The sequence below is a fragment of the Primulina eburnea genome, chromosome 8 (assembly GCF_022965805.1).
Source record: "Primulina eburnea isolate SZY01 chromosome 8, ASM2296580v1, whole genome shotgun sequence".
In the NCBI taxonomy this organism is placed as follows: Eukaryota; Viridiplantae; Streptophyta; class Magnoliopsida; order Lamiales; family Gesneriaceae; genus Primulina; species Primulina eburnea.
Genome location: NC_133108.1, coordinates 35,904,166 through 35,916,611, shown reverse-complemented (window position 1 = coordinate 35,916,611; position 12,446 = coordinate 35,904,166).

Below are 12,446 nucleotides of genomic sequence, written 5' to 3'. Positions count from 1 at the left end.
TACATAAAATGCCCAAAAAAATGCATTTTCTTAATTATTATATCTGATATTCATACTGTTTGACTTTGTTCCATCAACAAGATCATGGATGAAAAGAATTTTGTTGTAATTCTGAGATTTTCATCTGCGTATCTACCAAATTCATATCGAATTAACAGAAAGTTTCCATCTCCGCTTCGCGGTAACATCATAGATTTTGGACCCAGATCTCCTTCAAAATACAAGTTTAAAAGGTGAGGGCATTAAAGTAAGATTTAAATATCGTGGCATTCCTTTCATTATATTATAACTCAGAAACTTTGAAGTGGCCAAGTGGATGCACTGAAAAAGGTGGTTCTTCGTTTTTTGTTTGTTTAGCGTGGGTTTTTGTTGCAGACTTGGATCTTGAAGATCGAAGCTTCAGACACGGTACTCATGCTAAAATCATATATCTATCTTTCTTGTAAGTATTGATGGATAATACATGATGTTCGAGACGTCAAAATTAACTTGTTCTGTTAAACTGGCTATTAGTAGATTGTACGATAATGTCTCATACAAGAATTTATATTCAAATCTATGATTTATTATAAATTTACTTTTAGATTTACGATGCATAAAATATTCTATGTTTTAATGTATGTTTTACGTATTGTCATAAATTTACGGTCAGATATAATTAGAACCTATCTTTCTATGAATTATTGGAATGACTTTTAACTCTCAAGCACGATTCCAGATTATTTACTGTTTCGAGAGTCAATATTACTCACAATTTAAAGAAAATATATGTGTTTCTATGTTCATTATAAACTTTACCTTTGGATTAACGACTCATTCACGTAAATGTCCTATGGAACATCTAACATACACCTATGGTTGTTCTCCGGGCGAAGTTTTAGTTTTTGATCATCAACATGTGATGTCAATCTCTCATTAATATGTGAGGTAACTAGGATAACTAGGAATGTAAACAATCCAAACCAAACCAAACAGTATCAGGCTTGAGCTTGGTTTGTTTAAAATTGTTTGAGGAGCTCGATTTGAGCTTCTATTATCAGGCTCGAACTTGGTTTGTATTGAAATTATTGAGCTCGAGAAAAGTTCGAGCTCGACTCGTTAAAAGCTCGTTTAACCTATTAATCAAGCCGGGCTCGAGCTTGATTCATTAATAGCTCGTTTAGCATATTTAACAAGCCTGGATCGAGCTCGATAATCATATAATGGAGCTCGAGTTTGAGTTTGAATCGAGCTTGTTAAAAATTAAATATATCTATAAACTAATTTTAAATCAGACATAAAATATAAATTCATTCATAAATAACCAAAACGACACAAATAAGAGCTAAAAAAAATAAATCAATATATTATTGAACATTTCAAAATCATGTTTGCGAGCCACCTAAACGAGCCGAGCTCGAGCTCGCGAGCCTATTATCAAACATGTTTGCGAGCTCACGAGCCGAATATCCTTAGGCTTGAGCTTGTTTTGATTAAAATTTCGAGCTCAAAATCGAGCTTAGCTTGGTTTGATATGACTAACAAACAAACTCAAACGAGCTTCGATAGCTCGCAAACGGTTTGATTCATTTACATCCCTAGAGGTAACCAAATGACCTAAGGTTACATTTGGATTGTTGGATTTCAAATATATTTATGTTGTTTTATAGAACGAGATCATAAACATCAAATTCACGTTTATATAATGTTTCATCTTAATTAGGATGATTTCAAATTCACTTAATAATGATGTCATTTGAAATCTAATTTACTTGAGTAAGTCTTATGTGAGACGGTCTTACAGATCCATTTTTGTGAGACGAGTTAGTTGATCCATATTTAAAGTTAAAAGTGATATTTTTAACATAAAAAATAATATTTTTTCATGAATCAGTCTGGGTTAGAGATCTGTCTAACAAATTTGACTCGTGAGACCATCTCACAAGAGTTTTTGTGGTTTACTTTGTGTGACTAATATGTACATAAATAAAGTGTGAATTTAAAATTTAATACATTGTTGTTAACAATAGATTATTATCGAAATGGATGGATTTCAAATTCATATCCCTAAATGCATCCTAATGGTGTTGAGTTACAAATAATTTGTATAAATTTTTTGTGTTGATTGTTATATTGATAAGTTGTGGTTTTGGTTAGTATCATATTGTGTTTTGATTATATTGTTTGTTTTGTTTGGTAGATAAGAAACAGGAAATAGAATGTGTGAGCAATGAGCATTGCTAGTTCGTTTTAAATATAGACCGATTCGATAAATACTAATTTAGTGACCGACTTTATGACATCTAGAAACCGATTAGAGATCGGCATAATAAATTCAGTCGCTAATTTAGTTACCGGCTGCTAACATCGGTCTCGAACAATTAGCGACCTAGCTTTTTGATATAATACATATAAAATGGTCTCTAATATTTCTAGGTAGATTTCGGTCTCTAATCCGATTTTTTCTTTGTAGTGAGGAGAATTAATATTCCCGGCAATGAGGGTGGGGGAATTTGTTATGTAATCTAACTACTAATCGCACAAATTGGATTTGAACCAAGGCTATATGGGTCTTGAGACTTCATCCTTAATGTTGACTATAGTCGATCTCTTTATTTATTGTTTTGGATATATCAAAAGTTTTAACAATTCGAGAAACTCATTAATCACATAGAAAGTAGTTCAATTATATATATGACAAGAGAATCACAGCCAAGATTCCATCATATATAAAACCTGTCATTTTTTTTTTAAAAAAATTGAATTCGAAGAACAATCAAATTAAAACCTATCGCTAATCTACGGCCGCGAAAAAATGGATTTTCTTTGGCCAGCGCAACCCTTCCCGCAATCTGGTAATCAAACTTGCATGCATGCAACTCCAGGTACCTATGAATCCCGCAGAAAGTCCGCCCACATCGGCATCCAAATCCCAACACCTGTTCTTGGTACTGATTGTGCAAGACTTCACGGCCGGCATCAGTCAAACTGACCATATCTTGAGACGAGATATGATTAATCTTGGGCTCAGATTCAGAAAATGCAGTTTTTTGATTTGGCTATCTGAAGTCTCAAATAATCCTCGTAACACCTGGAACAAAACCCTCAATTCGCCTCGATCGGAACCCAGGAAACCACAGCCTTGAATTTTCTGGCTGGTTGAAGTGGCGGTTCGTGTTGTGGTTATCCATGAAAGAATCCATTCTTGTATTACAGTTGAAGGAAGGTGATTTTGTTTTGCTTCTTAGTAATTCTTCTCGTTTGTTTATTTTCTCTGGATTTGCTTGCCAGCTTATGGTGAATTTGTTATAGATGGTTTCATGCATATATATTGAGGGGATTTTCATCGTTGGGTTGGAATTCGATTAGGACAAGAATCCTAGAGTGTATAGCAAATCTATCTTCTATTGGAGCAGTATATTTTTCTCCATTTCTTTTGGTAGATACACCCCTGAATGGTTCATTCCATCCTAGAATCAAAAGTTCAAATTTAGTCACACATATATGAGGTCCACTAATTTTTTTTAAAATCACATATATATATATAAATCTTGTCCATCCAAACCATGTGGGGCAGTGTCCCCACATGTAGCATCGACTTAACCCCCTGAATATAGAATATAACCCACAAATATGCGGTGACTAACTACAACCAAGGACGACGAATGCATGTTAGTATATTCACACAATCGTCGGAGATCAACGCAAAAATTCCCTAAGAACAATTAAACAGGAAAATTCAGCAATCAAGCACATTGTCATAAATTTTCGAATCGCTAGTTTTAGAGGTTGCAAATACAAGAAAAAATCTTGTTTCTGTTTATTTTTGCTTAGATAGATTTTAATATAACGATGTCTCAATATAAAATCTTTTTAAAATAAGGATTTAAAACAAGTTTTTTATCGATGAGAGAAATATGTTGAATTAGACACATATTATAAAATTTTATATGAATTATTGTAAAAGAATTTTTCTCTCTCGGCCCCTTTTTTATTATAAAATATTAATTTCTTTATTTTGATAAATATATGATTTTGTTATTATTTAAAAGTAGAAACCTAGTAAGACTGTAAGAGCGCCGGTTGTAATAAAAATGTGCACGGAGTGATGTGATCCGGGCGAAATGAGCGAGCAGGGTTAGGTGCTCCACCGGGTCAAATCAAGAATTTGTAATATTGTTTAGGGAAATGAACAAGGTAGATGGCTTTCACGATGACCTGCAAACAATGAAAGGAACTCGTGAATGGGCGCCGGAAGGATGTCCGGCGTGACCACTCCGATGCTTAAGTCAGCAGGGTTGTCAAAGAAGGAAATTTGAGTAATATTTATGAATGCTTGAGAATGAAGAGATTCCAGACCCGTAAAATGTCAACGATACCTGCTATTTGAAGAGAAGCTAGGGTTACCTTGATGCGCGTGCTTACCTACTACTTGTACCCTCGGACGTTGACGGCATGTCGGGTCCCTTTCTTCCCGATAGCTTCGTGGGTACTCCAAGAATAAGAGACGTTGACTGCATGTCCAGTCCCTTTCTTCTCAATATTTTCAGGGATACGTTCAGGTGAAAGACGTTGACTTCCTGCCCAGTCGCTTTCTTCCCTATAATCTATAAGATCCTCTTAAGTAAGTTACTCGAGTATTGAGCCCTCGGCTTTAGCATGAAAGCCCGGCCCCTAGTTGCCCGGGAGGTAAGTAAATACCCGGTCATGCATGAAATGCCCAGTCATGTAGGTGATAATCACCTTCCTGTTTCTATACGGGTTACCCAATGAAACTTCTCGGGTCATCCATGACCCGGGCCCTTATAGGGGTATCACGGAGGTTTATATTTTTTTTGTTAAAAAGTATTATTTTATGTATTATGCATAAACATAATTAAATATTTCCATATATCCCCAAATTGCTTATCTAGTATTTGGCACATGTGGATCACACTTAAAGAAGACAAGATAGAATATTAAAATGAGGTGCACTGAATTAAAAAAAAAAGATTTTTTTTTTATATATAGTGCCGAAAGTATTATCGAATTTCAATTCATCTGATTGAATAAATTAATAAGAGTCGTCGACTCCAAATTTTTAATATCATACATACATAAATTTATATTTGGGAAAATTACCAAAATCGTCTAGTTAATTAATCGAATATTTTGAGTTTTGGTTTTTATTAGTAATTTTTGCGGTAATATTACATGTCAGCAAACTTCGACGTCAATTTATGTATAATCAAATAATTTATTTTATTAATATTAAATTTTTATTATTTGATGATCAAAACTCAAAATAGACTACCAAAAAATTTGGTGAATTTCCGGCAGCAAAAATTTATAAAATTAGAACCAAAAATGATTGATCTTAGATTGCCAAGAAAGAAAAGAGTTTAGTTGAGGCCGGAGGGCCAACTCAATGAAACATTTAATGAGAAAATCTTGCATAAATTACAATAAAATTCAAAAAGTTCCATATAGGAAGTGTGTGGGGTCAATCCTCCCAGCTCTGAAAATTGTACAAGAACAGCTTCCCCAAGTAATATTTGAAATCTTGGTGTGGCCCCATTAAGAAAACGCATGCAGTCACAAATATAATGAGGTTTCAAAGCCATTGATGCAGGTACAATCTGGTAAAAAGTAAAGAGAGTATGTGATTCTTTTAACTAGTCATGTGCTCCTCTATTCCTTTCACATAAGTTTTTTACTGCCAAATTCTTCAGGGATATAATGTTTCTAGTTAATGTCAGGTTTCATGTAAAGAAACAAATGTCACAGAAAGATATGCGGCGTAGAAAATATAAATACTAATACTCAGGAGTAGGTCTCATGTGAGACCGTCTCACGGGTCATAATCCGTGAGACGGGTCAACCCTACCCATATTCACAATAAAAAGTAATACTCTTAGCATAAAAAGTAATACTTTTTCATGGGTGACCCAAATAAGAGATCCGTCTCACAAATACGACCCGTGAGACTGTCTCACACAAGTTTTTGCCAATACTCAGTCACATTCTATTACCAGAATTTCCAGTAAAGTATAACACCCAAATATATCATCATCGTGGGCTGAAACAATACAAGAAAAAAAGCAGGGCCTCGAATGGATCTGGTGTAACCGAGCAGATGCGAAGATACCTAAACGTTTTCAAATTTTATCCAAAACATTTTAAACTGTAGCACTTTTCTTTTTTTGGGTCTCAGTTGGAAGGGACTAAAGTTCAAGCCTAACACCGCTGGAGTAGGGAAGTGGAATAAATATTGAAAACTACAAGAATGCGGGGGCAAGGCAACCGTTGAGTTTTATGTGTAGTCATTTTTTATACGCATGAGGTAAGTGGGGCTGAAAATAATGCAGAAAATAAGATTGTTTATTTCATTAGAAGAACCATACAGCCACACAGCTTTACTTACCTTTGAGAAAGCAATTTTACAAAGTTTCCACATCTGAAATATGCTGATTCAATGCATAAATAACTAACCCATGTAGCATTAAAGACACTGAAAAGAATGAAAAGGATATTCCAATTGATACTCCACTTCTCAGATAACAAAGAGATGATTGCTTAAAGATGGAAGTATGAACTGAAAGCACTAGCACATCCAAGGCAGACAAGCATGATCGAGGAGACAGTGGCGCTTTTAATTTTTTTGGGAAAAAATAAACGCATTTGAAGCTTAATTTAAGCAGGAGAATTTAAAATCAAGCCTGAGAGTCAAGAGACTGGAATATTAAATGAAAAAGCACTAAACTTTTCTCTTTTTTTTTTGGAAAGAAATGTAAGTTTATCTAATAAATACAGCAAAGCATATCCCCAATTATAACCCATTGTCTGGTTCCGCGCAAAAGCATAAAGATATCTGGAATCAAGTCACAAAATTGATTCTTTTTAATTTTGATACAATTACCATTGTTCGCTAATACTATCAAAAAAACTATTATCGGAGAAGAAAAAAAATTCCCGTGCAAACAGAGTACCCAAAAAGACGAAACCCCTAAACTGAAAAATCAGATAATCTTTGGTTAAAAAACTAACAATAGATAAATAAAACAAACGGCACGGTACCTAAACGGAGCTTGCAGAAGCACTTTAAAAAGCCAAAACAAAAAAATCCCATAATTTTTTGCTGCATATGTAAAAAAATTCCAAGAAAGAGTTATATCCAACAAAGGCAAAATACCTCCTAAATTCCCAAAAGGCCCCAAGACTGGTTTTTCCCACAAAAAATTTGAAAAATACTTGCTGTAATTCCATGCATAATGTAAAAGTGAGAGAATGCAATGAAAGGAAGTGAAGGAGCAAGCTACGGTCAGCGGAGATAACCATCAGCAACAAGAAGGGGGACATAACACACGAAAAATTTAAGAAAAAAATTAGATGGGCTTCAAATTTTTCAAATAAAAAAAACAGTAAGAACTAGGATGAATCTTTCACCAAATTACACCAAAATTTCGGAAACCAATCCCGTAAAAAAATCACAAAAGACGTCAGCACGTTTATTCTGGGTTTTTTTTTAAAACTAATTTAATTTTTAAATTTAATTTCAAAAATAATTCAAAAAAAAAAGGTTTGCAAAACTAACTTAATTCGCGGTTACGGTGGAGCGCGGTGTTTGCGACGGACTTTAGCGACGGAAGTTATACCTATACCGTTGCTAAAATTATATTAGCGACGGTTTATAATAACTGTCGCTAAAATCGACGACGGTTTAAAAATCGTTGCTACGTTTAGCAACGGACAAAACCGTCGCTATATTTATCAATATTATCAATAAAATGCATTCCACCAAATTATCAAGTAAACAACCACCATGGTCATGAATTGTTCAATCTTATATTTTTTTTTATAAATTACTCAGCTCTAATTTTTTTTACAGAAAATTATTGATGTGTTTGACAACGTCGACACTGCAATGAAAAATATTAAACTACAATAATGAACAATATATACTATACTAAAAATACAAATTTAAAATTCTTACATGACTAATTAAAATGAAAGTGATAAATTATATTATCAAATTTATAATTTCACCGTCGATAATTGATTTGAATTCACAAAGTTACGCGCGCATAATGTAATCTATATCTCAAGTAGTTTGATGATTTTACAAATCTTTCCCATTAAAAATCCAAAATCAGCATTCTATTGTTAATATTGTTAAAATCTCCAACATAAAATTTTAACATTATTGTAAAAACACATCAATATTTTTTTATATATATAATGATAATGATTGTAGTTTTAATATTTTTCATTGCAGGGTTGACGCTGTCAAACACATCAATAATTTTTTGTAAAAAAAAAATTAGAGGTGAGTAATTTACTCGAAGATTGATCTTCGCTCTGGGTATCATCAAGTACGAGTTCGAGACGAGGATGTGCCTAAGACTGCTTTTCGTACGATGTATGGCCATCATGAATTCCTGGTTATGCCTTTTGGTCTTACGAATGCTCCTGCTATCTTTATGGATTTAATGAATAGGGTCTTTCGAGATTATTTAGACCGATTCGTTATTGTGTTTATTGATGATATTCTTGTATATTCGAAATCGAAGAAGGAGCATGCTGAACATCTGAGACTGGTACTTCAAACTCTTCGTACTAGTCATTTGTATGCTAAATTGTCCAAATGTGAATTCTGGATGGACAAAGTGGTATTTCTGGGCCACGTCATTTCGAGACATGGCATGTCTGTTGATCCTGCTAAGGTCGAAGCTGTATTGAATTGGCCGAGACCTACGAATGTCCCTGAGATCCGTAGCTTCATGGGTTTAGCTGGTTATTATCGTCGTTTTATTGAAAGATTTTCGAAGATAGCTAAACCTATTACTCAACTGACACAGAAAAATCAGCGATTCCTTTGGTCAGATGAATGTGAAGCTAGTTTTCTTGAATTGAAGACGAGATTGACCACAGAACCTGTGATTACTATCCCCTCAGGTACCGGAGGATTTGTGGTATGTACAGATGCGTCTGGTAAGGCTTGGGCTGTGTTCTGATGCAACATGGCAAAGTGGTTGCTTATGCGTCTCGTCAATTGAAATCTCATGAAACACGCTATCCTGTTCATGATCTCGAATTGGCCGCCATTGTATTTTCTTTGAAGATTTGGCGCCATTACTTGTATGGAGAGAAATTTGTTATTTATTCGGACCATAAAAGTCTGAAATATCTCTTTTCTCAATCTGATCTGAATATGAGGCAACGCAGATGGATGGATCTCCTGAAGGATTTTGATTGTGAGATTCAATATCACCCTGGATCGGTGAATGTTACTGCGGATGCCCTGAGCCGGAAAGTTTATGATTCTGTTCTAGCTTCTGTAAATGTCGCCAAGGTACATGAGGATATATGTACTTCTGGTTGGACTTTTCACTCGAATTGGAATTATGTCACTGTATCAGCATTGCAAATTGAGCCGAACTCGATATCGAAGATACGAAAGGCCCAACGAAGCGATGCTCATATCCAAAAGTCGAAAGAACTTGTATCTGCAGGACATCAATCTGGATTTCAGATTTCTTCTGATGGTTCTTTACGACTTAATGGTCGGCTGGTAGTTCCTGATGATTCTGATTTGAAATCTGCCCTTCTTCGTGAAGCACATTGTAGCAAATACAGTATTCACCCGGGAGGTCGGAAGATGTATTTGACATTGAGACCTCAATTCTGGTGGAGACGTATGAAGAAGGACATTGCTGAGTTTATTTCGAAATGTCTTGTCTGCCAGCAAGTGAAAGCCGATAGAATGAAACCTGGAGGTTTGCTCCATAGTCTCGAAATCCCGAAATGGAATTGGGAGCATATTGCTATGGATTTTGTGACTCACTTACCTCGCTAGCCCAAGGGCTGTGATGCTATTTGGGTTATTATTGATCGGCTTTCGAAATCTGCACATTTTATTCCGTATGAGCGGACTTATCCTTATAAGAGAATGACCCGTTTATACATCGAGAATGTTGTGAGACTGCACGGTGTGCCAGTCTCAATTGTATCTGATCGTGATCCCAGGTTTGCTTCTAAATTCTGGGGTGGTTTTCAGGAAGCGATGGGTACGCGTTTGGCTATGAGTACTGCTTATCATCCTCAAACTGATGGCCATACTGAGCGTACGATTCAAACATTAGAAGATATGTTGCGTGCTGTTGTGATGGACTTCAGAATGGGATGGCAATATGCCTTACCATTGGTTGAATTTTCTTATAATAATAGCTTTCAGACGAGTATCGGTATGGCACCGTTTGAAGCTCTATATGGGAGACGATGTAGATCACCATTATTCTGGGATGAGATTGGAGAGAAACAATTGACTGGACCTGAAATGATATAGGAAATGAACGATAAGGTTCAGTTGATTCGGCAGCGGATGAAAGCTGCTCAGGATCGTCAAACGAGTTATGCGAATAAACGAAGACGACCCTTGGAATTCCAGAAAGATGACAGAGTGTTTTTGAAAATATCTCCCTTTAGAGGCACTGTTCGATTTGGCATGCGAGAGAAATTATCTCCTCGTTATGTTGGGCCATACGAGATTTTGGATCGAGTTGGTGATCTTGCGTATCGATTGGCATTGCCACCAGCTCTATCTGCTATTCATGATGTGTTTCATGTTTCTTTGTTGAGGAAATATGAACCAAATCCATCACATGTGCTTGCACCTGATGAGGTTGAACTGGATCCTTCTCTTTCCTATGTTGAACAACCTGTTCACATTATGGATCGAAAGGAAAAGATATTGAGAAACAAATCGATTCCTCCAGTACGAGTGCAATGGACACGACATGGTGATGAAGAATCAACGTGGGAATTGGAGAGTAAGATGCGAGATTCGTATCCGCATTTGTTTGATTCTACGACATCTGTTCCATTGTATTCGATGTATTCTGATCCTTTTACTGATTTTAGTTTTGATATGTACTATAACTGGTGACATATGTGTGGGGACCCGGACGCTAATCATCTTCTTAATCATCGTTGGGATTTAATTATCAATTAAGATAAAACAGGGTCTAAAAATTTTTCGTTTTAAAATGTAACTGCGGAAGGTAATGGAATCTAACATAATATACATGTCTATATATAAAATACATTTCAGTATTAAAATACAAAACTGTACAACTAAGTCTAGGGTTCAAATACTAATTTCAAGTATTAAAATCAACTCTACTCCAAGTCCGGAATCACCACGCTATTTCGTTCTTCTCTCCTCATCATCTTGACCCTGATCCTGCCCCACCTGCCGTCATGCACACATACAAAACAAGACGACAGCCGGATAACTCCGGTGAGAACAAATCCCAGTATAAAACATGGTAAGCATGTATATAAACAAACTAATTCATAAAACATGTCAAAGCAAACCTTAGATTTCATAAGCTATGAAATCTAATCAGGTCAAGCATGCAACTCAGATCAGATAAACATGCCTCTAAACAATCTTAATCATAATACATGCTAGCACACTGAAAGCAATAATGATGGGTCCCATGGTCTAGGAGCCACATCCACATGCGTATGCAATCCTAATCAAATCATGTCTAGACTCGACTCGATCTACAACTCTAGGGATCCCGGGGTGAATAAGACGTCACTGGCTGTCACCTACCCACCACTCGAGGTGCTGTACGTCTTATTCCTAGACTTCGGCCTGATCTGTATCCGCATCTACAAAGGGGCGGTGATCTTCCCCAGAGCTGTGATATCGCCGAACGTCTAGAGTCTGTCTGATCTCCAGACTGTCCTATCTTAATGCATGAATAACAATCTATAATCATAGCATAATCATATAAAAACATAATAAGAGTATAGTATGTGATTTATTGGGCAACTCAACGCGATCTCAATTGAGTTGTTCTTCCCGAATATCACATGAATTATACCTTTATCTTCCCCGTCTGAGGAAGACGAAGTCTCGAAGTCGAATTTGTCCATATCTGATCTGAAATGACAAGAATAATACACTGTATCAATGTGTAGCTCAAAACACAATCTGTTCTGATCAATACCCAATTCAGTAATAAATCTGATCACATCAACAATATCACGAGATAACAGAAACCAATACTGAATCTGATCAATCTGTACCAATTGATGTTTAGACGGCATAACACTACAGTCTTGTAACCCCGTCAGTCTTAACATCACAATTACACTACCAGAATTCCTAATAAATCTCAGTACAATCTATAACTTCAGTATCTGTACACGTTAAAATGAATAACAGCGTAATTCTGATAGCAATCTCAATCAAATCAACTCTAAAATTCATAACAATTCTCTAAACAATCTGTTTCTAAATCTGACTTCGATTCTACAATATCTACGGTAGTAGAAACGCTGTATCTGAATCATATGCAATTCTGACAATATCATAAAATCAAATCTTGTCTAAACGTAATAAAACTTACGTCCCGTTGTAGCCTGCGTTGATAGGAACACAGTACTGTAGTCAGATTTAAAATCAGACGGACGGA